At 47.5% G+C, this 26,088-nt stretch overlaps 1 protein-coding gene across 5 annotated transcripts in view; it reads right to left on the reverse strand.

Annotated features, from left to right (window-relative positions):
* The window catches only part of LPP (LIM domain containing preferred translocation partner in lipoma), a 331,696-nt gene that overhangs the window by 292,521 nt on the left and 13,087 nt on the right, over positions 1–26,088 (reverse strand). For 3 of the 5 annotated variants that reach the window (XM_063408794.1, XM_063408791.1, XM_063408792.1), the window contains exon 2: positions 17,354–17,456. The gene's annotated coding sequence lies outside the window, so the exon portion shown is untranslated. Of the gene's footprint in view, positions 1–13,475; positions 13,580–17,353; positions 17,457–26,088 lie in introns of all 5 variants that reach the window. The other 2 variants (XM_063408795.1, XM_063408793.1) reach the window with 1 other exon arrangement.

A 26,088-nucleotide genomic window follows, 5' to 3' on the forward strand; every position in this document is an offset into this window, starting at 1 on the left:
CCCGCCGGGGCTGCCGGCGCTGCGCGCCCCGGCCCTGCTCGTCTTTCACCCCGGTGCTGGGCCGCTTCCTGGCACTCGCTGAGGCGACACCGGAGATGTTTTTCCACACCCTCCTCTCTGCTCTCCCAACGCACGCCCACACCACCGAGGCTTTCTGTGCATTTTGTGTTTCATCTGCCAGCTGGGCACGCTCGGGGTTTCTGCAATGCCACGGTGGGAAGGGTGGTGAGCAGTGCCAGCCGCGCCTCTCTGCTGGCCACCTGGGCAAGCCGAGAGACTGGCCTTGGCATCTGCTGCTGGCCACGGGCAGAGGTGGACACTGGGACACAGGGACAGATGGACAGGGTCTGAACCAACCCAAGGTCACTGCTGTAAGCCCCATCCCCAGCTACAGCAGGGAGGAGACAGTCCCAAGACATGTTCCTCCCATTCTCTTCAGTCAGGAAAACACTGGAAGTCCATCACCAGGTTAGAAGGAGGTACCAGACTTAGTCCCATTTGAATTATCACTTGTGTTCATTGGCCCAGCAGGAGGGTAAGGGACAGAGCTATGGGATGGAGACAAGAAACAGAAGATCTACAGAAAAACCCTACAAACAACCCTCTGCTTCTGACATTGTTCTGTCCATCATTGAAGTGATGGAAAAATGTGAAGTTCTACCTTGATCAAGACCCAAGAGCCCCTTGTGCCTCTAGCAAACACACAATACTCCTCTCGTGGACTGCCCTTGACCAGGAAGCAGAAACCCTCTGGCTGTTCAACATCTGCCAAGGCACCAGTGTTGTGACCATGGTGACTCACTAGGCCAGTTCCATAGAGCTCCAGGCTACCTCCAGCCTCTGCAGCAAACCTTCCCCAAACAACACCTCAACTCCACAAAGAGCCAGCAGACAGGGACATCTGTCTATTCTTGATAACAACCTAACAAACAAGAGGCAAACTGGGCATGGAAGACCTTATGGGGTCAGACAAATAAGGAGCCCAACAGGGATGCTTCTTACCTGGCCAATTTTCATGTGAAGCATCTAATCCCACTTTCCATACCTTTGTTGCTCCACTGACCATTTTTCCCCTTCACTAGGGAACACAGGGAATGAACCCATATCCATCCTCATCCAGCACAGAAGGGAAAGTTTTGGCTCCCCTGCTTCCAGTTACAGACAAGCCTCTCATGCCAGCTCACATAGGAGGATTTGAACAGAGCACTGACACCTCACAGGGCAACCCAAACCACGAGACCCAGGTAAAGGCTCAGGTGTAACGTGTCACATCTGTTTCCTTTTCGGTTTTTACTGCCTTATTTTTTCTGCAGGTCCAGAAACTCTTTACAATGGAGGGGCAAACCTCAACATGCTCCCCAGCCCGGTCTGAAAGGCACCATCCAAACCTGTCCTAAGCATCAGCAAGGGAGAAATACCCCTGTGGGTACAAGCAGAGTTTGCTGGTGATGCCAGCATTCACACTCTGAGCACTGCCATCACAACACAGCTGGCACAGCCAATGCTTCATAACCACCACAAAAAAATCACAGTTCTCCAAGGATACACAAGAACAGGACCTGCTCACACTCTGAGACAAACGGGGCATGAGGCAGTGCTGCCAGGCCCTCAGCTGATGAATTGAGTGAAGCCTGGGGAACCTGAGAGCTACTCCCAAAAGAAAGTCTTGAGCACATAATTTCCCACTTGTTTGCCATCCTACTCTTGTCTCCTGCAACAGAGACACCTCTGACTCATACCAGGTTTCCACAGGGCCTGACACAACAGGTCAACAGATTCTCCTTGAAATCAAACAGCAAGCCCAAGGTGTCTGTGTCTTGGCCAAGAAGGACCCAGATTCAAGACAGTCCTCAGAGGCACAACTCCAAGGTAAATAAATGTTGATGAACTCCTTTCTCATCAGCTCTGTGTGGTTCTGATGCCTTTATTTTGCCTTCCTTCCAGCTGGAAAGAAAGTTCATTGAGAATGAAAGCTAGTGACTCGCAGTGAGCAGTGACAGATGCTGCCTGCCTGCATGTGTGAAAAAATTCTGACAGGCAGAAATAACACACCTCACATGTCTTGTGGTGGCAGTGAAGGAATAAATACTCTAATAGACTACTAAGGCTCATAGTAATAATGCTGAGCTCCCTTTACAGAAGCCACTCCCCATGCCAGATGACATCTGCCATGGTATAGATGTTCCTGGAACAGGAAGATATTTTTAAGTCTCTCAATGTGGCACAAAACTGTGAGTGTATCAGCCAAAATACCAACCATCACAGCGTTTATATATAGCCTTGCACATACCGTCTATAGATGGGAACACAGACAGATACATGGTATCTAGCAGCATTACAAACAGACATTCTTCTGCTGGTCTCCAGTACTTGAGAAGAAACTTCCCAGCCAGCAGCTCCACCCGTGTCATCCCACCCTGTGCAGTTCTCCCATGGCTACTGTTCCTCAAGTGTGTTAAGTGCTTCATCTCAATTCTCATCATCAAAAGCCTGTCCCTCCACTTCCCACGTCCCCTCTTCTACAGGGCAGTGCAGGTGACAGGGTCTCCCCACAGCTCTGAGCACCCCTCTGTACACACATCTTCCAAACCAGAACCCATGGGCCCAAAACTTCCTCTGCGCTGTGACAGGTCCTGAGAAAGGGGTTAGAAAATCTTCAAGGCAGTCCAGTTCACTCAGGGACACCTCTGACGTGTACAAACTCCAGGCATGGTTCCTATCAGAGGCAGGAATACAGAGGGGCTAGTGGGAAAAGAATTTGCAAGCTCCAAATTAGCAATAGCTCCCCATGGAACACCTGTAATCACTTCCCAGGAACTCTGCTGGCACCCTAGTTACTGCAGGGGAAAAGAAAAACCAAAATTGGTTTTTAAAAGTGGCTTCATGTCCTACAATACATTCTCTCATCAGTATGAAACGTGCATCAGCACTTCACAAAGAGCACCGCAGCCGTCACACCCAGGGTGATGTTTAAGCTCTTGATACAGTTATCTGCCTAATAATAACCCCAAAGAGCACTCCTTGATTGGCTGCCTGCCAGACCGCATGCAGCCTCTCTGCCCTTTCTGCCTTTTTTTTTTAAGTTTTTTAACTTTGTCAGACATGGAAACGTTGACTCTGAGAAATTCAGCCTCTTCTGTAAAACAGATTGGCTGAGACTTCTTCATTGTTGTGGAAACCATGACTTGGGTGCTGGGGAGGGGAGGCAAAGGGGAAAACTCGTGTATTTTGCCTTCACGTGTGCTTTGTTTTCTCCTCTGGCAGGAAACAGTGAGAAAGACTGACCCAGCTATTGTCAGCTTCGTTGGAAGTGATTGTATCAGCTCCACCTGCTTAATGTGGGTATTATTCAAGACTGCAAGGACAATGATTTGAGGCAAATCAACAGTGACTGATGTGTTCTCAAGGGACAGGTGCTAGACTGGTGCATGACACAAGTGATCCACAGCAGTGGGTCAACAGGACTCTCCAGGGCTGGGAGGAGGAAGTAAAGTAGGAGAGAGGGATAAACATCTCCACCTGTTTTTCTAGGGAAAAATGAGATCTAACAAGGGGAGCATGGCTTGTTTGAACATATAAGAGTTTGCACTACATTATTTCCAGCACTTGGAAGCAACAAATGAACTGCACCAAGAGATCCAGCAGCTACAGCTCAGAGAGGAACATCATGTCCATGTCAAGCTTTCAACGCCTTACAAACTGCAAGAAGTTCAACATGGTTTCTTTATACTCAGAGAATAACAGCCTTGACAAAACAGGTGAGGTGCCACACTTTGCCATTCACACCTGCTATGGATCTGGCCCTGTGCATCTCTGAGCGTAGGTGTGGTGTAGCCACACTGAAGTAGGTCCTGCAGACCACTCCTGACAGCGAGCTACCTGCCAAAGTAACAAAGGAGCCTCCAACGAGCACCTGGACAACAGCACAGGCTGAAGAAACTGCTGCTGAAGCACGAGAGAGGCACTTCAATGGTGTTTTTTTAAAGGAAAAGATAAAAAGAAAAAGGGAAAAAGCATACCTTTGCAAGTTCCAGCACAAGAAGAAAGCCCCAGGTCACTGCTGTAGCTAATGAGAAGGGCGACAGTGGGCATCAGCAAGACTCTTCAAAACATCCTCATGACTTTTTTTTTTTAATCAAGTGAAATACACACAAACAGCACCATGTCCACAGCAGGCTGCTGCTTTGACATCCATAAAGCCAGTAAGACCCTGTGAAGTTTTAATAGGCAGGTCAAGGCTACAAAGACTTTGCTACCACCCTCTCCTGCCTCCACATTCCCCAGTGGTTTTATTCTGAGAACTTCACAAGCTTTCACCAGAATTGCTGCTCAGAGAGCAGCCTGCTCACAGACAAAACTCACAGCTCCAGCAGGAGAGAAGCCCTTCAGCTGTATTCCTCCAGGATCCGAGTAAATAACAACATCTTACAAAAACAAGTTACATCAGGCATGGGACCCTCGTGACCCAGATGGGTGAGTTTTCATAAGAATTTACCACTTTTACCTCCACACAGTCAGAGAAGTGGAAGCAAGCCAGGAAAGAAGGGCGGCATCGCCCTTTGCAAACACCCAACGAGCCCAACCGAAAACACGAAGCCCAGCACCTTTGGAGACATCCCCCCGCACACCCCGGCAGGGCAGGCGGCTGCAGATGAAAAAGGACCCACCAGGAAAGCTCTTCCGCAGGAGCTGATATTTCAGCTATTAAAGAAGTTTCTGTTTAAACAGACATTAATTGCATATGCTCAGGAATTTCTCAGCTTTACCACTTAAAAAATACCTAAAGCCACTTCGAGGCTCTTCCTTTTTTCTCTCCCGCCTTTATTTGCTCTGTAAACACATTTGTGTGCGCCCTGGATCCTGTAACGTTCTGCTGCAGTGACAGCAGCTCTAAAACAGAGCAGCAGCAACCTACACATCTCACCAGGTGCTGCTGAACGTCCTGGGTCCTGCCCCTGCCATCACAGCACACCACACCACAGAACCCCACACATCCCAGCTCCTGGCAGGACCTTCTCCCAGTACAGGATGGAGCAGAAGATGCCGTTGGTGCCATTTGTACCAACAGATAACACTATCAGGAGCTCATGCTTACAAATTCAGCCTGCTCCCTCACAGGCTGAAACTCCCCCAACAAAACCCTACCTGTTAGCAGTGGGGTTTGTTTATTAAAGTGCTGTTGCAAGTTTACCCCCAGATCAAGGCCTTGATTGTGGCGGGAGGAAGATGTGAAATAACTGCAAGGACTTTGTAGCCTTTTGAAGAGGCCGCTGAGGTCAGCCCAGCGATACTTACCATCCCATGCCAGGCAAGAGTGCAGAGAGCCTCCTGTGCACAAATACAATCACAGCCAACTGCTACAGCAGAGCTGCCCATAAAGCTGCTCGTGAGCATGCCAGGAAGAAGGACAGGACAAATGGAATCATGAAGCTCAGATCAATTCTTTGCCTTACCATATACGTACCTACACGTAAACGTTTATATACACCTGGCAACATCTGTGCAGCTTTAGGTGAGCTTTGACCTTTCATGGTCAGTAAACAGACCATAAAATCACTGCCCTAAACACACCTGGAGGCAAGAGAACACCCAGCAGCTCCATCTCCACCCCATCACTGCACACACCAGTGAAACGCCTCTCGAGCCCAGAGGGGCTGCTGGCAGATAGCCCACGATACTTTGTTATGTCCCTTAATATTGTCTTACATCTCACACATCTGTTGGCCTCCCTCCCCAAGGGGAAGGTTGAGAGTGACTCCTCTTGTCAAACTGGTCTGCTCCACGCCTTGAGCAACATGAAATCTCCTGAGAGCAGCCAAGAATCTCTTTCCCCTATGAAATCAGGTCACCTCCACCATGCTCAACCTCAGCCCACCCAGCAAGTAAAGTCTGAACCAAAACTCAGACACCCTTTGGCTGGGTTGGCCATGCCACCACTACTATGCCCAGCAAAGCAGCTTCTGCAGCACCTCACAGAAGGGGGGTAGGAGAGGGGAGTCATTTGAGTCATTTTTGGCAATGAAAATGTAATGGAACATTTTGTATCCATCGATTGTGGGATGAGTCATGTTTGGAGTGACTCGCCTCCTCTTCCCCTCACTTCCCCACCCCCAAATTATGGACTGCAAGAAATGAGCAGAGATAATGAGCAATTTCAGATGTTCTGAACTCAGGTTTCTCTCTGCTGGAACAGTATGCCATGACAGTGGATGAACTGAGCTCCAGAGATGCCCTACATGTTCCCATGCCTTACACTGGGCACAAAAGAACTGGGTCTAACTAATGGGCAGTTAGAAAAGAACTGGAAGGATGGGCGACTACTTTGTGGAGGAAATGAGGAGTTGGATGGAAGATCTGAACAGGATTAACAGTAAAAGCAGACACACACAAAAAAAATAATAGATGGGGATCAGACACAAGACCCAGAAAAAGATAAGCAAGTTGGAGGTACACTTCTTCATATGCACACACACAGAGCAATCTCTGATTTGCTGTCCATGTCTCTAGGGGACTAACTAACTTTGAGGGTATAAAGCAGAAGATGACAAGCTGCTTATGCATTTGCCTATAATGTTTGGCAGTGGGACACAGACAGGATGTGGCCATCCAGCACCCCACCACATGGGGCATTCAAGCCTGGCCAAGAGATCTTCCAGCTCTGGACTCCAGCCAGGACCACTACACTCCATTCAGAGAAGAAACTGGTACTTCACACCTTTGGAGATGACTAATTGCAGTACCTGAGTTATGGCATAGCTTTTAACACACAACGAAGAGACATTAAGGTCATCTTGACTCTCATGTACACCATCCCCTCCCACAGCAGACTTGCTGCTCTTTTTTTCCTCCTACTCGTTTTCTCACTTTCTACCCTCCTCTTCAACATTCTTTCCTTTCAGGTCTTCTCACCTCCCTCCATACCCATTTACCTTCCTCTCTCTATCCACTCCTCCAGCACTTTAAAAATCCTTCTCATCACCCATCACTCCCACAGCAAAAGCCCTTCTCTTCCAGGAATCTGCTTTATCTGGAGTCTGATCTCCAGCAATTACCTGTGCTAACCCTTCCACAGACCTCAAGTGCACATTTGTCTACCTGTCTTTGCAGAATCTTTAGGACAATGATTGTCATCTTCCCCACTTGTAAAGCATAGGATACATTTATTGGGCGAGTAAGTGATAATTAACCCACCTCAGCATTTCAGGGTAGCTCAGTGTGGGTTCCCTTGGTGTTTGCCTTCCCTCCACTGCAAACTAATCTACGTGTAAGTCTTTTTTTTCCTTATCTCTGTTACAAGGTTATCACTTGAATTTATCTGCATTTTTCAAAAAAAGTTGAGACAGGGAGGTGGGGAAACAAAGGGCCTTTACCAGCCCAGTTCAACCTCACCTTACACCCTGAGATGTAGAGGAGCTTGGGGGAGCACCACGGGGAGAGACCACAGCCAGAAATAACTCACTGGGATTATTTCAAACCCCATGTCTCACTGCTGTTCAGTCTTCAGTAAGTTTTTGGACAAGCAGACACACACAGCTGTCTGGTCAGGGAGCAATTATCAAATCTACATCCAATCCCACCAGTTGAGTGTGTGTCTGCCTTTGGAAGGAAGCTGGAAAAGCAGCGAGTAGACCGTTGAGATGCAAAACTGGGGTAAGGAAATAGAAATTACAAAGAAAAGATTACCCACAACACACAGGGAGTCCAGAGGTCACCAAGAGGCAGCCTGGGCTTCGGTGAATAAAAACATCAAAACAGGGAAAACAAAACCCTCCACCCATGTCAGAGCCCATGCATGGAACTGGGCTGGTTCGTTGGCAACCACAGCCATGCGGGATGGGGAATTTGCGTAACAGGTGGAGCACTTCTCAGGAATCAAGGTGATAAAACACTCATTCAACTAAAATAAGAGGGCAAAAGTACTTGCTAGACTGTTCACTGAGCTGAGATATAGAACCAGCTTTTAACATCATGAGAACCTAAGCTGTCTGGGGTTTCTGCTCTCTGGCTCCCTGCACTCCGCCACCACATGGATTTCACTCCGTCTCCCCACCACCTACATGAGGACATTGCTCCAGTCACTTCAACACACCCATCCCTAGTGTTGTCCCAGCTTTCAGAAATACTTCACTGGGAACATACTCAAAAGCCACATACTTCTCCATCCCTGCAGCATCTATAAGGTTATCTGTTGCAGCTTTCTGACACTCACACATCTCCGTGCGAATTAGCTGATAACTAACAAAGCACTGCAGGAAGCACACGTGTCAGGAAGCTCATGTGATAACACCAGTGTGCTGTGAGAAACCTCATCCAGATCCGCAGGAAAAATTACAATTTTTGTCACTGGTTTCATCTGAACTCGCCAGCTACCCTCAAGACTACATAGCTAACAGGAATACCTCCAAGCAAATAACAGTGGGGGCATTCAAATCCCCCTGTGCTTAGACACGGCCACCAAATCAGCAACAAGAAAGACACAATGAAAATTAAGAACAAAAGTCAAACAACCACCTAGAAAATAACAGGAGATCATGTAAGAACATCAAGCCAACAAGCACCCCTTCCTTCACACAGAATGAACCTTCCTGCACATTGAACCTTCCTTCTATTTCACCCAATAGAGATGGAAGATCTGGTACTTAATGCTGACCCTGGAAACTTGCCCAGAAGTTTTTACATCGCTCAGCACCCTGTGCATAAAAGGGCAGCAGTGGTGACACTCCTGGTGAACTCCCGCTGGCCAAGCTGTCTGGCAGGTACAGCTAAAAAAGCCGGGTTTGGAAAATATTGCCTTTTTATAGCTTATCTCAGTGCAGACAGCTGCCTCACACCTCTAGAAATAGCAGGATTTAACAGCCATGTTTGCAGGGACAGATTTTAAAGGTTCCATCTTCTAAGAAACAACCTACACATTCAGAAACAGGAGGCCAGATTTGTTTTGATACTGGAACCCCCTTCCATATGCTAAGCATACCCACGGATTTGCAAAAACCCTGCTCTGAAAATGGGATGTTCATTCAGCAACAGGCGACAAGTAACTTGCATTTGCCTTCCTATAGAGTCTGTTCCCAGCACAATCCGGAGCGAAGCAGCAACATGATTAGGCTGATATTGCCTTTTACTGAAAATTGTTGGCATTTTAGGAGTAAAACTGTGGTGGAGGAAAGCATTAAACACTGGAAAAACAAGACTAATAACTTAAATACAAATACCCCACAGGCACAGCCAAACAGCACCTCTCTGTTGCTCCTCTTAAGGTGGAGCAAGTCAGGATCAGATCCCAAAGCATTGTTTTGATTTGTTTGAGGTGACAAGGACTGAGCCATGAGATTCAGCCTGGGTCAGTCCCACAGCTGCAAACCCCAACTCCAGGAGTTTGGAGGAGCTTCCTCAGCCTCCTCAACTCTATCATGCTGGTGAGTGCAACAGTGATAATGTTATTTTCCTACCTTTTAGCAATAACAAGCTTTTTTAGATAAAAAGCATCAAATTCCCATGTCTTTAACACTGGAAGTGCTGATGCTAAGGATGTAAATGGCTCTGAATCTAACAGGGCCTTGCAAAATTGCCACGGTACCACCTTTTACTAGCAACTACCAATAGTTGGACCCGTTGACTTCAGCATCTTCCTCATCAAGAAATTCTTAAACTCTTTTTTTTCTAACTGAGTGAAGGGGTACTAAAGACAACAACGTGCTGTGAAATGACCAAAATTCCTATGCAAACAACTCATTAGAGGTGTTCAAATGCAATTTAAATTACTAGTTGTTAAAGTGCTTCTCAATTTCATGGTAAGTTTCCAAGCAAAATTACATGCTATGTACTATTTAATTGATTGTTTTCTACTTCTCAACATCCATTTATTCCCTCCTCCTGTCCTTTTCTTAATTTCAAGGGATGATAATGACTTTTCAGGGAAGAAAGGGGAACAGCAAATGGAGTCAAAGAGGGATTTACCTGAAGACCAAGGATGTAGGAGGGAAGTGTCTGCCAAAACCAGGCAGCTTCACCAGAACTTGTCCCTCTGATATTTTTGCAGTATGGGTGTGAGACAGCACAACACAAGGATTCTTTTCCTCTCCACCACAGGCAGCCAGGCTTCTGAAACCTGATATTTCTTTAAAACATTGTCCTCCCCCCACCAGGACAAGCAGTAAGCACAGTTAACTATTCGAGGACATCAGTAAAACAACAAGAGCAACCCATTTCCTCCTTCTGGGCATGTTAGTCCTTGAACCAACACACTCACCGGAGGCAAACATGTTGTTCTCACTTGGAGAGCTCATCCCAAATGCAAATACCTAACTCACAGGAGCAAAGTCCCTCCCAAAGCTGACTGAAGAATTAGGCTGTGAGTGAGACCACCTGCTGTGTGACCAACTGGTACAGGATAATGTGTACGATAAAGCTAATAACAACAGACATTTGCTAAAAGCCTGCACTCCACTCAGATCCCAGGAAAGAGCAGCCATACAATTAGGTGAGGTGCCATCTGGAAATTTCTAATGTAACGATACGTGTTGAGATCATGTCACACACTAGAAACACAGACCAAGTTAATGAAACACTCAATGCCTCTTGGTTTATCTTTAAGCAACCGATACAGAAATATTTTGTGCTCAGGAAAGTATGGCTTTATTAGAGTAAGAGAGATGGGTTTAACAGCATCATTCTCCTCGAGGCCCCAAAGCACCCACCTGTCTGCAGGAACTGAGCACAAACCATCACATCAAATACAGAGATTTGCACTTTTCCTAAATCTGCCACACAGTGCCCTATTTTCTATGCCTGCACACCACAATACCACCACTTTCCCCAGCCTTCAGGCACAATTTAATACTTAGGGGATCTAAAACCTTTGCCTAAAGAAATGCAAAGTATCAGATGTGCAGAGGTTTGTAACCTTCACCCCTTCCATGCCCACACGTGCTAGCCCTGTGCTATCTGGGGCAGCTTCTCTTACTTGCTGTGCGGCAAGTGGACCCAAGTACACCCAACCCTTAGTGCCTAACAAGCTCCCTCAGAGCATTCAAATCACAGTGCTGGTGTAACCCCTTTGCCAACCCTGCAGTGCCAGCCCTGGAATGATCAGGGCAACAACCAGGATGAAGGGTGGCCTATGAACCAAACCTCCCTACATAAAAGCTAAAGCAAGTCCTTTGCGTTTAACACATCATTAAAATAGATTGAGAGAAGCTTAACAAAGGCAGGCATGGAGCTCTCTGAACACTCTTGAGGGCCAGTGCCATGGAAAGCTTCTCAGGCTAGAGTGTTTACTAGGTGACAGGCTAGAGGAGGAAAAAAATCTTTAGACAGCTGTATTAATTTACAGGTCAGCCCTTAATGGCTCTGTTCCTGGAGCAGGAAAAAATCCTTTGTGGATCCTGGGTAGCATCAGTGGTCACTGAATCTGCACAGGTCCTGGAGGAACACCAGATGGAGAGCCCTGGCAGCCTGTGGTCCCAGCCGTGGGCATCGCCTCGTCCTGCAGAGCTGCCCCAGCTCTGCTCAGCACCCACCAGGAAAGGGGGGCACAGGCAGCACATGGGGAGCTCATTCTTTACAGTCTGTCCAGCTCTCAAGTCACATCCTCGCAGGGGTGAGATGTTGCACAGAGAAGAACATTAAGAGTCACAAAGCACTTCCCCAGACGTGCCAGACTAGCCCTGCCTGGAGCACTGGCTTACAGCACTCAGGCACTGCTCATCCTTGTCTTCCAACAAACAGCAGGTCCTGGTGAGCAGGAAAGGGAGGAAACTGCGAGGGGAACAGAACATCATCATTTCCAGTCCCACCGTGCTGTTCCCAAAACACCAAGCTCAGCCACAGGCAGCTGGTGATGCCTGGATGTGCCACATGCATATGCCACCAGAAGCATGGCCATCGCACGGGCCACGTGTGCACACGCAGAGGCAAAGCACAGCACACAAGGAGCAACACAGACCATGCCAGATCTGTCCCACTGCCAGGATTCCACAGCTTGGCACCACCATGCACGATAGAGGATGAGTGTCTGCTGGAGGAGTCGTTGGACTGAGGCTTCAAGTGCTGTGACAGCTCCATACATGTCCCCAGGGCCCTGCTTCCTAACCCATCACCTCCCCTGCCCACTCAGCCTGGGCACTCTTTAGGACAGCAGTTCTTTCCTTTGCACCAAGCTCAGCCCACCAAGCCCTGACCCCAAAAGCTGCAGTAATCCAATCAGCCTTTTGAAACAACAAAGATTAAAATGCAGCTGAACTCTACAAAGCCCCAGCATGTCCCAGCTGCAGAAAAGGCTCCAGCAGTCCTTCATCACTTTTTGTGGCCGAGTGCTTTTTATCACACATCCACCCTCATGCAAACTATCTTTCCCTCTTCAGGACAATCCAGACAGTTTTGTACCTCAAGGACCTGCTGCAAATCCACATCTCTGGAAAAACCAATGAGTATTAAGCCCTATTTAAAAGGGCAAATAAAAATCAATAAGAGGTTTAACTTTCTAACAAAGGTCTTAAATTTAAGATAGTGAGCATGAAGCAACAGGTCTGAAGAAGCCTCAAAATACCAGTTAGCTGAGAAGATACAAGGATTACTAACCAGCATTGGGAACTGTAAAAGGGTTTTCACCAATGCCCCTTCCAAAGTAAAAGGATGAAGTGCAGTGCTTCCATTTGAGGTGCAGGACTGGCTGCTCCATGACCCCCAGAACAGTGTTAAAAGCACTCTGTACATGTTACATGCTCCAAATGACAAGAGGAATGCAGGATGGTGGAACTCTGCTCCAGATTCCCCAGCATGGTTTTAGCTGCCATGAATAAAACAGGAAGCGGAGCATCTTCCAGGTTCCCCCCACAGCCCTGACTGTCTGGATGAACTGCAGCTTCCTTTCAGGAAATAGAAAGGAAAGAGCAGGAGGAGAAGGAGGGGGAGGGGAAAAAAAAAAGCAGCCAGCTACAGTATCAGACAGATTAAAAACTTAACACTAAGGAAAAATACAGAACAACAGGAAAAAATGTCAAACTTTATCCAGTTATAGTAGCTAAACTTCAACTAAGAGAACAGGGTTGAATATTAACATTTGAGAGAAATATACCCATGTGTTATGCAGCTTTTTAGCACACACTTTTGCTTAAGAGACAGAAATCATACTTAAGCTATGTTTTCCTTGCTGACCACATGAATATATCCTCCTTTAACTCTACAGTGCTCTGCTGCCTTGCTGCACTAACCAGTGAAACTAAAAGAAAAAGCATGACTGAATGGGAACTGGCTTAAATTATCTTTATTCCTACTCCTGAAGAAACATTTTGCTTTTGAGACCAATCCACTAAGCCAACTTTCCCTGCTACAGAAGTTTTCATTGGGTCCCTTGCTGTTGATCCACATGCCCGCCTCCACCAGCAATGCACACATTTTGATGCAATCCATCTGACTAAACAAAACAACAAAAAAAAATCCCAAGCTGTTTGCTAAAACAGCAATGATGCACTTACCAGCATTCAGGCAAGCTCCTTTGCTAATATGCTTCCCTCTCGAGCACATCAAATTTGGAACAAGGTCCAGGAGCAAGAGAGAACTGAAAACTGACCACAACAAGCTTCCAAAACAAGAAAGGGGGGGGATAAAAAAAAAACCTTACTACAGGAATTCAAATCCTGCTTCCACCAGACCCTGAGTCACCTCCCCTCCCTTGCAATAGATCAGAGCAATGGGTAAACATTTCCAAATATGGAGATCAAAACTCCAAAGGATGTCAAAAAAAAAAAATCACCCTTCTCTCCCTGGCTTTGGCACAAGGATGACTTGCCCCTCTGAAGTATGAGCTGAGCACAGTGCCTTTGCTGACCTACACACAGCCTGGACATGGGGCCACACATAATCACCTTCAACTGTGCTTTGGAGGCTTCTGGCATGATGGGTGACACTGCATCTCTGTCCCCTACTAGGCATGCACAGGAGGATTCAATGGGAGCAACTCCAGGAGTTGATGCTCCTCAAACCCTGTAACAAACCTCTCTCTTATCCCTCAACTCACTAGCAGAAAATATCCTAGAACTACTTTTTTGAGTGTTGTCTGAAGGCAAATAGGCAGATTCAGGCTGTGGTTATAGCAACACCAGCTTGGCCCAGAAAAGGCAGGCTCAACCATCAGTCATACCACATCCCACACTGCTGCTCACCTGGCACAGGGAAATCTCCCCAGACCTGGCTCATCAAGCTAGTGCTTTATGAAGAGCATGTATTTGAACTTGTGTTATGAAAAAAAAACTGCACAAAAACAAAAGACAGCTCTGCAGAAAGGCACAAACTGAAGGACAAGACAAGAGATCCTTGCAGGTACAAGGAGCCCCAGAATAGCAGCACCCATCAGTCCCTGCTGGGACACACAGCACTGGATCCCATGTCAGGTGGGAACTGGGGAGCACCCAACCTCCCTCCCCTGGAAAATAAACTTAAATGTCAATGCTCAAATCCACAAACCAAGTTTAAGAGGCGGTTTTCTTAGAGGGCATAACTATCCCTGCAGAGCCTGCATGCACACCAGAGCAACATCCCCATGCCAGCACTGCCACAAGCCATCAGCCCTCTGCAGCAAAAGCTGACCTGCAGGCAGCAGGAGCTGACTCTGCCTGCCAGCTTGGGACAGCAACCTCCTGGTAGCTGCAGCCATCGCTCCAGGAGCAGGCAGCCTCTCAGGAATGTGCATAGCAGGACATTTTCAAGGCAAACAGGCTGCCTGCAAGGCAATCCAACCAGACCAGAGTGATTCCCCAGCACCACCCACAAGATGCTATTGAATTTATAGGGAAGGAATTCCAGAGCTGACTCTGCCCATGTATGGCCAAAACAAACTGTAAAAAAGAGACATTACAGTACATCTGGCTTTCACTGGTACTGAAGCACAAGCTCTGGGAGGAGCTGAAATCCTGCAGTGACAGAGGCTCTGCAATTACCTCCAGGAACTGAACAGTGGTCAGGGCCTGTGGTAACAAGAGTTTAGCACCCACAGGTGACAAACAACATTTAAACCATTGCTTTAAAAGGTAACAAGTTCTCTGCCTTTTAGAATACACTCACATTTAACTCTGTGATCCATCCACTGCAAAAAAAATCAACCTTGCCAGGCAGCACCAGCACACGTTCATTACACTGGTGGTCATAAAGGCAGCTTTAAAGAGCCAACAGTCCCAGTGGCACTAAGGGGTACACCAGGATAACCTCAATACATGCAAGCTGGGACTAACCCTCCATGGGTAGCTGATTAATTATTTTTCCAAAAGTTCACTAAAACCTCCCACAGGAGCTGTGTGCCCCAGCCAGCAGCAGCATCACCCAGAGATTCCTCCATGGTCAAAAACAGGAGATACTCTCAAAACCAATGCAAAGTGTCAGGTTTAAGCAGGTTTTACCAACTCTGACTCAAGTTTTCCAGCCCTTTGCAAAAACAATTCCCAAGGTATTGCTTTTAACAAGGGACAAACAGTGGAATGAAGTAGAGGATTGTCTAAGTCAAGGAAAGGAACAAAAGCATGGAAGGGGAACACCTAGAAGAGCAAAAACCCCATCACAGGCACACACCAGCCCTTACAGCTCTGGTGTCCCACCAGAGATGAAAGTTCTCCCTAAGAGTTAAATGCCACCACCTCGCCTGCCCTGCCAGCACAGAAATATTAGCTGTGTCAGCTCGAGAGGCAGAGGGCTTACGGAATGGGAGAGGAATGCAGGCTGCAGTGGCACACATGGTGGGGACAGGGACACGAAACCCAGGGGAGTGAGGGTTGCTCACACTGCCTTTGCCCTTGAACAGGGGTCAGGCAGGGTGCGTTTTATGGCTCTTGGGGTTGAAACCTGGGACTCACGCTTTTGTGACCTCGGAGGGACTCCCATTTCAGCAGTGAAGGGAGCTGTTAAGAAGGGGTGGGAGCACAGGGGCCTGAGCAGATGAGGACAAGCCATTTCCCAGCTCCTGGCAGGCAGCCCAGCGCTGCTTTTCAGCATGTGCAAGTTATACCCACTGAACCGGGAACGAGCACATCTCTCTTCTGGGCTGCACTTGCTGATGGGAGACCCACAATACAGCTACTGCCCCAGCTTGACTTCTCCCAGGACAGCACCAGGATCTCCCCTCTTTTCCCAGCTGAAATGCCTTTGTACCCTCTCCCTTGCTACTGTGCTCACTTTAAACAGAGGCACCTAAGCACCTCTGTTCAGCCACTCTGCTTCAGAACACCTTCCACCCCAAATAACACAGAGGAGCCAAACCAGAGGGATGGACACATCCATGTCCAACCACAGCCTAACCAGGAGCTCCCTGCTACATTGCAACACAAATCCTCCTCCTTGCCACAGTACTAAGCTTGGGTAGTGAAACCTTGGGGGCCTGGGAATAAAATCCAACTCAAGCCTCCTGCACAGCAGTAGATTGTTATAAAGCAGCCACTGGGTCAGGGGTGACTAATTTAAATGAAAAATCACATAAGCAGGATGACTGAGAATATTTGATTCATAAAACATCTTGAAAGGGCGGAGAACAGAGGGACTGCTGCAGAATCACAGGGACACAGGCCACATAATGCAGACAGCAAGGACCAGGGATGCTCAGACATACACATGCACCACACACACAAACGCCTGCTCCTCCACCATGCACAAAGGCAGATTTAGGACTTGCAAGTTGAAGTCCTGTGCAGTCAAAAGCCAGCACAAATGTTTGTGACAGTTCCACAGGCACAGGCAAAAAACCGGGTGCAGAGGAATAAATATAGAAAGAAGTCAGGCAGGCAAAGCAGGTGCTGGCTTGTAAAACCTTGGCCAGAAAGGCTCCCCAGGAGGTTGAATCTGGTAGTTTTGCAACAGCTCCACAGAAAGACAGAAGAGACAGAAAGAAAAAAAGAGAACATGGATGCATATGCATTCTTTAATCACCATATATAGTATATACAGACATTTGGTATATACACCCCCAAGCTCTCATATGCCACTGTATAGTATATACTATATATGCATTGCCATCTTTGTTTCCATGTGCCTACACTTGTACAGCCTGTGTCTCTGTGTGTGTATGCATTTGTCATCACCCCCACGTTGCCTCTCTGTGCATGCTGTGACACCACACACGGCTCCACAGAGCGTGTCTAAACCCTCAGCACCATAGCCTGGGATGACTTCTGGACACTCACAGCCCCTCACTGCTGAGCCCTTCCCCACCAAAGCCTCTGGGGGTAAGCACCACCAGGGAACCATCAGTTTGTCTTGTGTTTTCTGGTGATCCCATTGTCCCTCCAAACTTTGAGAGCCACGAACAAGGCGCCAGTGTCAGAAAAGCCTGACATCCTTCTTGTCCCTTGTGCCTGTGAATTGTTTTACATACCAGTTCCACTGCACAGCCTTACTGGTGGGATGAACTCAGAGCAGGGCGTTTGGAAACACGCAGGGCTCCACCAGACTCACGACTTCAGGTTTCTTTGCCAGCCCTGAAAAGAGAGAGGCTTGAGTGATGCGCACTGCATGGACTTCTCAACGGCTTGTCTCCAAAGCCAACAGTTTAACCCATACAACTTCTGGGAAATGCAGCAATTTCCTCCCTAGCCTTCTTAAGCAGAAGTGTCCATACTTCTGGATTCCTTTCAGCACCTCCAAAAGCAAGACCCACCACCCTGAACTGGGCCAGTGACCAGCAATGACCAGAAATGTCTGGCCCGCAACTCACACCTCCTCAAGTCACCACTCCTTTACTGCTTTAAATGCCATTGAGAAGGGAGAGGGATAAGGAGATGCCAAATGAGGCATAAAATAAGAGAACAGGGTGAACCATCACTCATCTCTGGCCTTGGGCACAGTGAAGGAGCTAGAGGTGCCTTTTAAGGCATTTTGAAGCTCATGGGGTTACCATTACTGTGAGCAGAGCTACACCACCAGCCCTCCCTATCAGCACAGCCTTTTCTCTCTGGAGCTCTGTACAATTCGGGACTATCGCACCCTTTCCTGAAGCTGAGAAGCAAACATCACCTTTTCTTGATGTGACCTGCTCAGTGTCGTGTTTTCCCCTTCTGCAGACGATGAAGTTAGAGCAGAGGGGACAACCAGGCCACATGGCCACCGTTTTGCACGTGACATGAGACATGCCAGGACATGCCAGGGTGCATCCTACGGAAACCAGCAGCATCTGAAGCGCACACTCCTTCCTGTCCCCATCAGCCCCTGGCCAGCATCCCATCCCAGCCACATCCTGGTTGCTCTAAAGCCCTAGCTCTGCCCATGACAAGCACAGGCTTGTCATCGCAGCTCAGCAGAGAAAGTTTCTGCTATTTGCTGCTGTCACTATGGAAAAGCTCAGTTCAGACTTGTTTGGTGTACCTGTGCTGTTCATGATGGTGCATGTGAGCCCACAAATCTACAAGGAGCAGAATGTGTTGGTGGCTCATGGTCCAAGCCCCTCTTCCCTGTCACACAGTGAGATGGCTTCCTGCCCTTCCAACACCCCTTGTCCTCCATGCAGTGTCTGAGGCTACAACAGCCGGGAGAGCAACAGGGCCTCTCCCAAGCAGTGGCACATATCCATTGTGCCAACACCACCAGAGTGCACTGAGCTTCATTCTGACCCAGCTCAATCCCATGGTCCCAGTGCTGGCACCCAGCCCTGATTTCCCACAGGGATAGGCAGGTCTGAAGGTCCTCAGGAGCATCAGAGCTCCCATCAGCTGTTATGAGGACAAAACCAACTGGAAATTGCAATGGCCTCTCCCACTCACTGCAGGGAGGAAGATGAGTAACTGCAGAGGTTTATTGCTGGTGAACTCAGCCAAAGAGCAATTTTTCTCCATCCATCAACAAGGATACAAGTACAAGCAAATATTATGCTTGTGCATGTTTACTTTTCATTTTAAAATGATGTAGAGTTACACACAATTTAGGTCCTTCCCACAGGCTCCTGGCAAAATGCCCTTCGGTCTTATCTGCAAAGGCAGAAGACAACAACACTCCTCTCTGATTCCAACACTATTTCAGTTCAACTTACAACAGGAGCTCCAGGTAAAACAATACTTCTTGGGACCCAACCTGAGTTTAAAAATCTTGGCTCAGGATTGCCTTTCACCATGTTTAACTCACAAAGTGTTTACAACATCAGTGATAGGATTTGGCCAGTTGAACAGCATCTTCCTGGCTTTGCTTCCCACATCAGCTGTCCCTGTCACCTGTGACTGGGGTTCTTGCAGCAAGGTGAGCAGGATACCACATACTCTCTTAGAGGCATCCAGCTGAAAACTTGCTGTGAAACCATCCTCTGAGCAGCAAGTGGGGCTCAGCATCCCACTGATGCCCAGGCAGGCACTCCAGAAACTCCCCCCTGGCAGCACATCCACAGGTGAGCAGGACAGGGACAGCCTGACTGGCACAGCAATACCCACAGGACCCAGTCTATCAATCTACTCCATTAAAGACAAAATGATCAGAAGCAGTTCATTCACCCACTGGCTGGCAATGTTGATGCTGTATTACTGACAGTAACAATCAATGTTTCTCAAGAAAAAAATAAACATGAATTTACTACACAGTACAGAAAGCAACTTTTTCTGTTTGCAGGTTTAGATCTAAAACCAGTAGTTTACAATGCCTGAATTTAAGCATCAGTCCTGTGTTATGGCTTCAGTTTTCTTAGATTGTTCAGATTTTTCAGGAACGGAGAGTGGAAAAACCTCTGCAAGAATTCCAAGTTTCAAAGAGCAGCAGTCAGCACTTTCAGACAAACAGGCGTCCCTAACATAACTCCACAGTGGCCACGTAGAAGTGGAAGTAACCAGACACCACAGTCCCTTTAAATAAAAAAATCTTACCTGTGAAAATGACTTCAGCTAATTACACTTCTCCCAGAACAGTCTGGTTTGAACGGCATCTGTTTTTCTGACTACTCAAAAGCTGCATTCACTTTTAATCTCCTTTACACTTGAAAGTGTTACCAATATTTAGAGACTATTTATTACTATTATTATTTTTCAAATCAGCATAGCTGTACTTGTTGAAGCCCAAGTGCAAACACCAGTTGAAGTGGGATAAAGCGGCCTCGTGCTGGGATCCTTTGTTCCATTCCTTCATGAAGCAGATGGCTCAACCTGACAGCCACAAGGAAAATTGTCGTTTTAACTGTTCCAGTCACCAATTTTTAAACACAGACAAGCTCTCAGCCAGTCACCCATCAGCAAGCACTGACATGGGTCCCCCCCTCTTTGATTGGCAGGTGCATGAACAGTTCCCCAGATGCCAACCTCATTCAATCTGACCTTTTCATTTTAAATGAAAACCACTTAAAAGCCTGCCCTGTTCTGACATATGTCTTTTTATGTCTTTCCCACTCTGTGCCAATATATGTGTTATTTGCTGGCCAAAGTTCCCTAACTCAGAAATCTCACGTTATCTCCTCCACTGCCAGAGCCCTGACCCTCAGGCACTCTGGCCACTGCCAGCACGGAGGGAGCTGTCTGAGGTCTCCACATTCTCACACATTGGAAAAATCAGACCCCTTTCACACAAACCTCAATCTGGCATCCAACTCTGACTTAAAATTCAGCTTATATGCATTGTTAGTTTTACACCTGAACACAGCCATACATAGACAGGTACTCATCTTTCTATGCTGGGACAGTGACACATGCAGGATCTGGCCCTAACAGTTTTCTGTGTCTGCATCTGTGCTTTGCAGGTTTCATGGATTAAAACTAAACTGCTCAATTCAACAGTACACTGCTGAAGACATCTAACAAAAGGATCACACGAGACAACAAACTGTGGGGACGCGTTTCTCCACTCTGCTGCCAGGACGGCACCTGCTCAGGGAGTCACCAACACAAACAGCCCGGCTGCTGCCTTTTGGGGTGTCAGATCCTGTGCTGGTGAAAAGCAGTGACTGTGAATGGTTTCAGTCTGCAAGGAAGCACACACCCCTCATGCACAGCACTCAGGACAGAGCTGCTTCCAACCCCACCACAACCCCTTGTGTCAAAATTAGCTGTAATGGGGCTTATCACTTCCGAGCTCCTGGTCCAGCCCTCGTCCTGGAGGAAAGCTGATGCCAACTGCAGCACACACCGTCAGCTTGGGTGGGGAAAATGAGCTCCCATAATAGAGCAAACTCCCAGGCAGCCCCTACGTGCTGCAGAGCCTGGTGCTAAAAGCATTGCCCCAAGAGAGCCCCAAGGTCCTCCAGAAGCGCACAGCAGGCTTTGGAATCAGGATACGCATTTTGGTCTTTGCTGTCCCACTTGATTTTCAGGTTTGTCCTGGTGTTCGTTAAATGTGACTACAAGAAGAGAGGGAAAATGAGTTAGGAGAACAGGGGAGAAAAGAGAACACTTCAGCACAGCAGCACAGAAGGGATGGGATCCAACTTCCACTGACGGGATGGCATCCAGCTCCCCCAGAGACTGCTGTATTATAGGAAATGAAAAGATCATTTGGAGCAGAACAGATCTAAACAGCAGCTAAGGAGGCTGTGAGACAGCCCTACCTATGGTATCCCACGCTGAGCTCAGGCTACTGGGCCACGATGGTCAGGAACCAACCCAAAAGCAGGACCAGCCAGGCTGCACTGCTGTTATTTTAAATGCCCAAGGACAGCTAGAAAAAAAGGGTGGCTAAGGAACGAGAGGAATCAGCATGTCTGTGCCAGAAAGCCTGCGGGTCCCATGCTGGAGCAACCTTTCAGCAGCTCCCATCACTGCCAGCAGCGCTGCCTGTGATTTACATGTCTCCAACTGACACCAGGATTGGATCCCGTATTTTCAAGCACAGACTACTGACCTCACACTGCTCACACTCCCTCAGTTTACTGGAAGTGGAACATTTTCAAAACAGCCTCAGTGAGTTTTGTTTTCATTTTTTTTCCCCCACTGTTTGCTGTCTGCATTTCACTAAGGGTGGTCAGGGACACCCTGAGCAAGAGGGGGGCACTTTCACTTTCTCACTCGAATGCACCCCAGCTCCTTGATCAAAGAACAATCAATCATGCAGTATCAGGGTAGCACAGATCCTGGGTTTCAAACAATGGATAACGCTTTTCAACCCAAAACATAAAAAATGCCATTCCCTCATTCCCCAAGGAATGGCCATCCTCCCCAGGCAGCACCAGCAGAACAGTGCCCTAACACACCTCTTGTGTTGTAAGGTGCTTGGTCAAGGAAATCACACTGACAGTGCCCAGGAGCACAGGGGAGCAGAGCAGTGCTGTGCCCCAAGGCAGGAGCCCAGCCTGCAGCCCTACTTTAAAGCTGAAATCTCCTAGGGCATATGTTTGCTGTGCCAAGTCTAAGAGCTTTATTGTAAGGTTTTATAATAAAACATAATGCTCTTTTAAGCATTTTGGTTTTAAATGGCCACAATTTTAAGGCAGAGAACACCTTATCCCAGGCTTGCTCAGGTGCCACCACAATGAAACCCTTGGCAGCATGGCAGGCCCTCTTATCATGGTCCTTCAAACCATTTGTAAAATAAACTTTTAAAACTTAGAGCCTACATGACCAGACAGTCTTCCTGTTCAAGGCTTACATTTTTGGCCAGATCATTTTAAAATAGCAACAAATAGCTGGCAAACAACTGGATTCCACACTCCTGTGCCCACGTGGTCAGGCTTGGTATTTTTGAAAACATTATAATCCATGGAGATGTTTAAAAAAGTACAATCAACCAGGACCAGTAAATCTCTCTGGTTTCGAAATGTTTGTCCGTCCAAACATTATCCATCTTCTTTCACCTTTATACCTTAATAGTAAAGGTATTTAAGTCCAGGACTGGCCTGCCCCATCTCAGACTTAGAACAAATACCTCCAGGTGGAATGAGCATGTATTAAAAAAAAAAAAAAAAAAATCAGAACTTTCTCAGCGTTGCTGCTCCCCTTTCCAAACAGCTGCTGCAAGAGGCCAAAGAAGCATATTTCTTAAAAATAAAAAGAAAAAGAAAAAAGTTTGGATGGGGCAGAGAGGCCCAGGTAAATGTGGACATGTGGCAATCACCCAGCAACGTGTGGAGCAGCCTCACCACTGACTGAACCTCATAAAAACATTTCTGTTTTTAACAAATGTTTTTAACGCCACAAATAGAATAATAGGAAAAAACCCAAGGTTTTTTTTCCTTACAAGAAATGAGTTGCAAGCTGACATTTCCCTCTGAAAGCTCCATTTTGAGAAAGGACCCATTTATTCCAAATATAGATACAAATTTCTGGAGCAATTCTGACAAGCCCTAATACCTGCTCTTATTACATCTGAAAAGTCTGAGGGCCAGAGATGCCTGTGTATGCATCTGCCTTCTGAACAAGAGAGTACCATTATAGATGGTACTACACTTCCCCATCATAGATGGGGACTGAGACATGCAGAAGATACATTAAAATGCTGGTTTAATTCCTAAATTACCCTGAATTCAGCTGGAAGCCAGACTCCTGTCTGAATTTGGCCCTTATGCCAAAAGAATAAAAAAAGAAACAAATAGTAGGGGCAGTGCTTGAGCCTCTGCTTTAGGCTTTTCCTCCATGTGATGGAGAAACTGGGTTGCTCCCACAGAGTTCCCTCTGCAGGGCAGGGATGGGGAGGGATGATGGCAAAGGTGCTGCCCTTTACTTTGCTGTGGCTGACAACCTGCTATGACCACCACACAGAGCCCTGGACCTTCACTGCAGAAAAAGCTGCTGCCCCTCTCCTTCCCCAAAGGACGCCTGAGCAGCCTCTCCACCACCAGCCCTGGGGTGTGCAAACTCCAGCCTGACACTAATAACGAGAAAAAAAGGAGAATGAGAGGGTCTCCTGCACTCACAGCTGTGTGGCAATGGGAAGGAAAGGCAATCCCAGTGCCCCAGCTCAGCAGGGCCACGCACAGGCTATCCCACAGCACAGCTGCCCAACACCCATCCACCCAGCACAGCCACCTGCTGATCTGCTGCAGGAGACACGCAGCTCCACACACTTCCCTGCATGTCAGGGAAGGACCTGCTCTCCCCAAAAAGGTGACAGAGGTGGGGACAGCACGTGGTTGCCTGGCACTCAGCCCTATCCATGTTCCCATCCTGCCAGCTAGGACTTGGGCACAAGCAAAGGGAAGGTGGCAGAGCCTGGACATCCCTTCACCACCTTGTGCAAGAGAACCAGACCACACAGACTTCCATGAGAATCTGTGGAACATTCTCCCACTAAAGGGGTTTAATTAATTCTCTGTAAAAGGAGACTGTGATTTATCGCTTTTCAGCACAGTAAGGGGAAGTATTGTCACATCTTTACTCTCCTTAAAAATAGATGATAAAAAGGATTTAGGCCTTCCATGGCATTTTACCCTCACCTGGAGAACTAAATATACTGGACTTCCATTGCATTTCCTTTATTATTTGCCTAGAGCACCAACAATGACTATAAAATTACACCCCTGAACCTCTATGATTTGGTTCACTTTGTCTGCATTCCTGCTTCTCAGTGAAAAGAAAGAGGCTTATGGTTTGCAAAGTGGCAGAGTTAGCAATTACACATCTCTCAGCACCCTTACTGGATCTCACTGGTGCTCGCAGGAAGCAATCACGCTTCTTCCCATGTACCTGATGGTTTCTCAGCACAAAGTTTTCTTGGCTACTAATTTTCTGTGTTCTTCCAAGAGTTTGCCACGTGATATCCTCCAACCTGCTGCACCTGAGCGCTGTATTCCGGAAGAGAACAGCTCTACTCATTTCACACGCTACAGCGTGTGATGCCAACATCACACCAAAGGTACAAACCACTCGAGACCAGCAAAGGTCTCTTCAGCCTTCCTCTGTCTCACTCTGTGATTCACAGGAGCACCTAACAGCATAACATCACCATCACACCTGTCCTCACCTACTCCTACCCTACCATACTAAGCTTGTCAGCAGGAATTTTGTTGCCAACATTTGAAGCCAGCATTTGTTACCGAGCCAAGTGTTTTTATTTTTTCCTTGGTGATGGGGGAAAAACAGAAAGGAACCGTGGAAGCTTTCGGAGGCAGAGATCTCTCCAGGACTTGTCAGACAGTATTTTCAGAGTCTGAATTGGCACAGCACCAAGGAGTCAGTATCCAATGTGCAAGCAAGACCAGCTCCATGACAGCCATCAGCCAGGCTCAAAGAGCATTAGTGAATGCAGTCAGGAAAACAGAAGGCAGAGGTGACAGCAAGACAAACTAATACTGCTCCTCTTACAAGATATACAGACATATGTCTGGTCAGCACCCAAGAAGAAAATACCCAATAAAATGAGGGGGGCCTTCCTGAACAATTGCAACATCTTAGGCATCAGCGGCCAAGCACAAGTCAGCACATGCCAGGACTGACCACACACCAGTGTGTGAGATACCACACTTGGCCTTCAGCCTAGAAACAGGAGACACGTGTGGGAGCAGTGTGGGAAGAGCTGGCAAGCAAAGGCTGTGTCCTATCAGGGCTGTGAATCTGCATGTTGCACACGAGGGCTCACAGCAGCCTTGCAAATGCCATTTGCCCATAGCCACCATATGTACAGTTATAACCCCCAGCAACACTGCTGACCTGACCACCAGGTCTTTATCAGAATTCACAGAGACCACAGGAGGTCAAGAGAGCCATCACCCAGGAACAGAGGACAAGCACAGCAAGCTCAAAGGGAACTTGACAGGCCAAAAATGACTGCAGTCACGGAGGACCGGGGAGAACTCGCTCATGTCACCCTCTTTTTCTGAGGCACTCAGAGGCAACAAAGCCTCTGACCTTTGATTAAACCACGCTACTCTCACAAGAGGGGGCGGCTTAGGGGCTCAGGAACTCAATAAGAAACTATTTATCTCAAGGTCATGGGTTCATACCCTCTTCAAATTCTTTTTTCTTAGTCAGTTAAAACAGGAGACTTGATCTGCGTTAAAAAACCCGTTGCTAAGGGCACAGCCAAATACTGCCTCATCAAACAGGCAGATTAAGAAAATACAGCCCCTTTGCTGCTCCCTGCACATGCCACAGCAGAGCACAGCAATTTTGGCATGCTCCCTGTGCAAAGTGAACACAACTCACTTCTGTACCCAGGGTGGGAAAGCGAAAAGGGGCACTGCAGATGAGCGGGCACAGCTGCCATCACCAGCCTCAAAAG

Source organism: Prinia subflava, chromosome 11 (assembly GCF_021018805.1).
Source record: "Prinia subflava isolate CZ2003 ecotype Zambia chromosome 11, Cam_Psub_1.2, whole genome shotgun sequence".
NCBI lineage: Eukaryota > Metazoa > Chordata > Aves > Passeriformes > Cisticolidae > Prinia > Prinia subflava.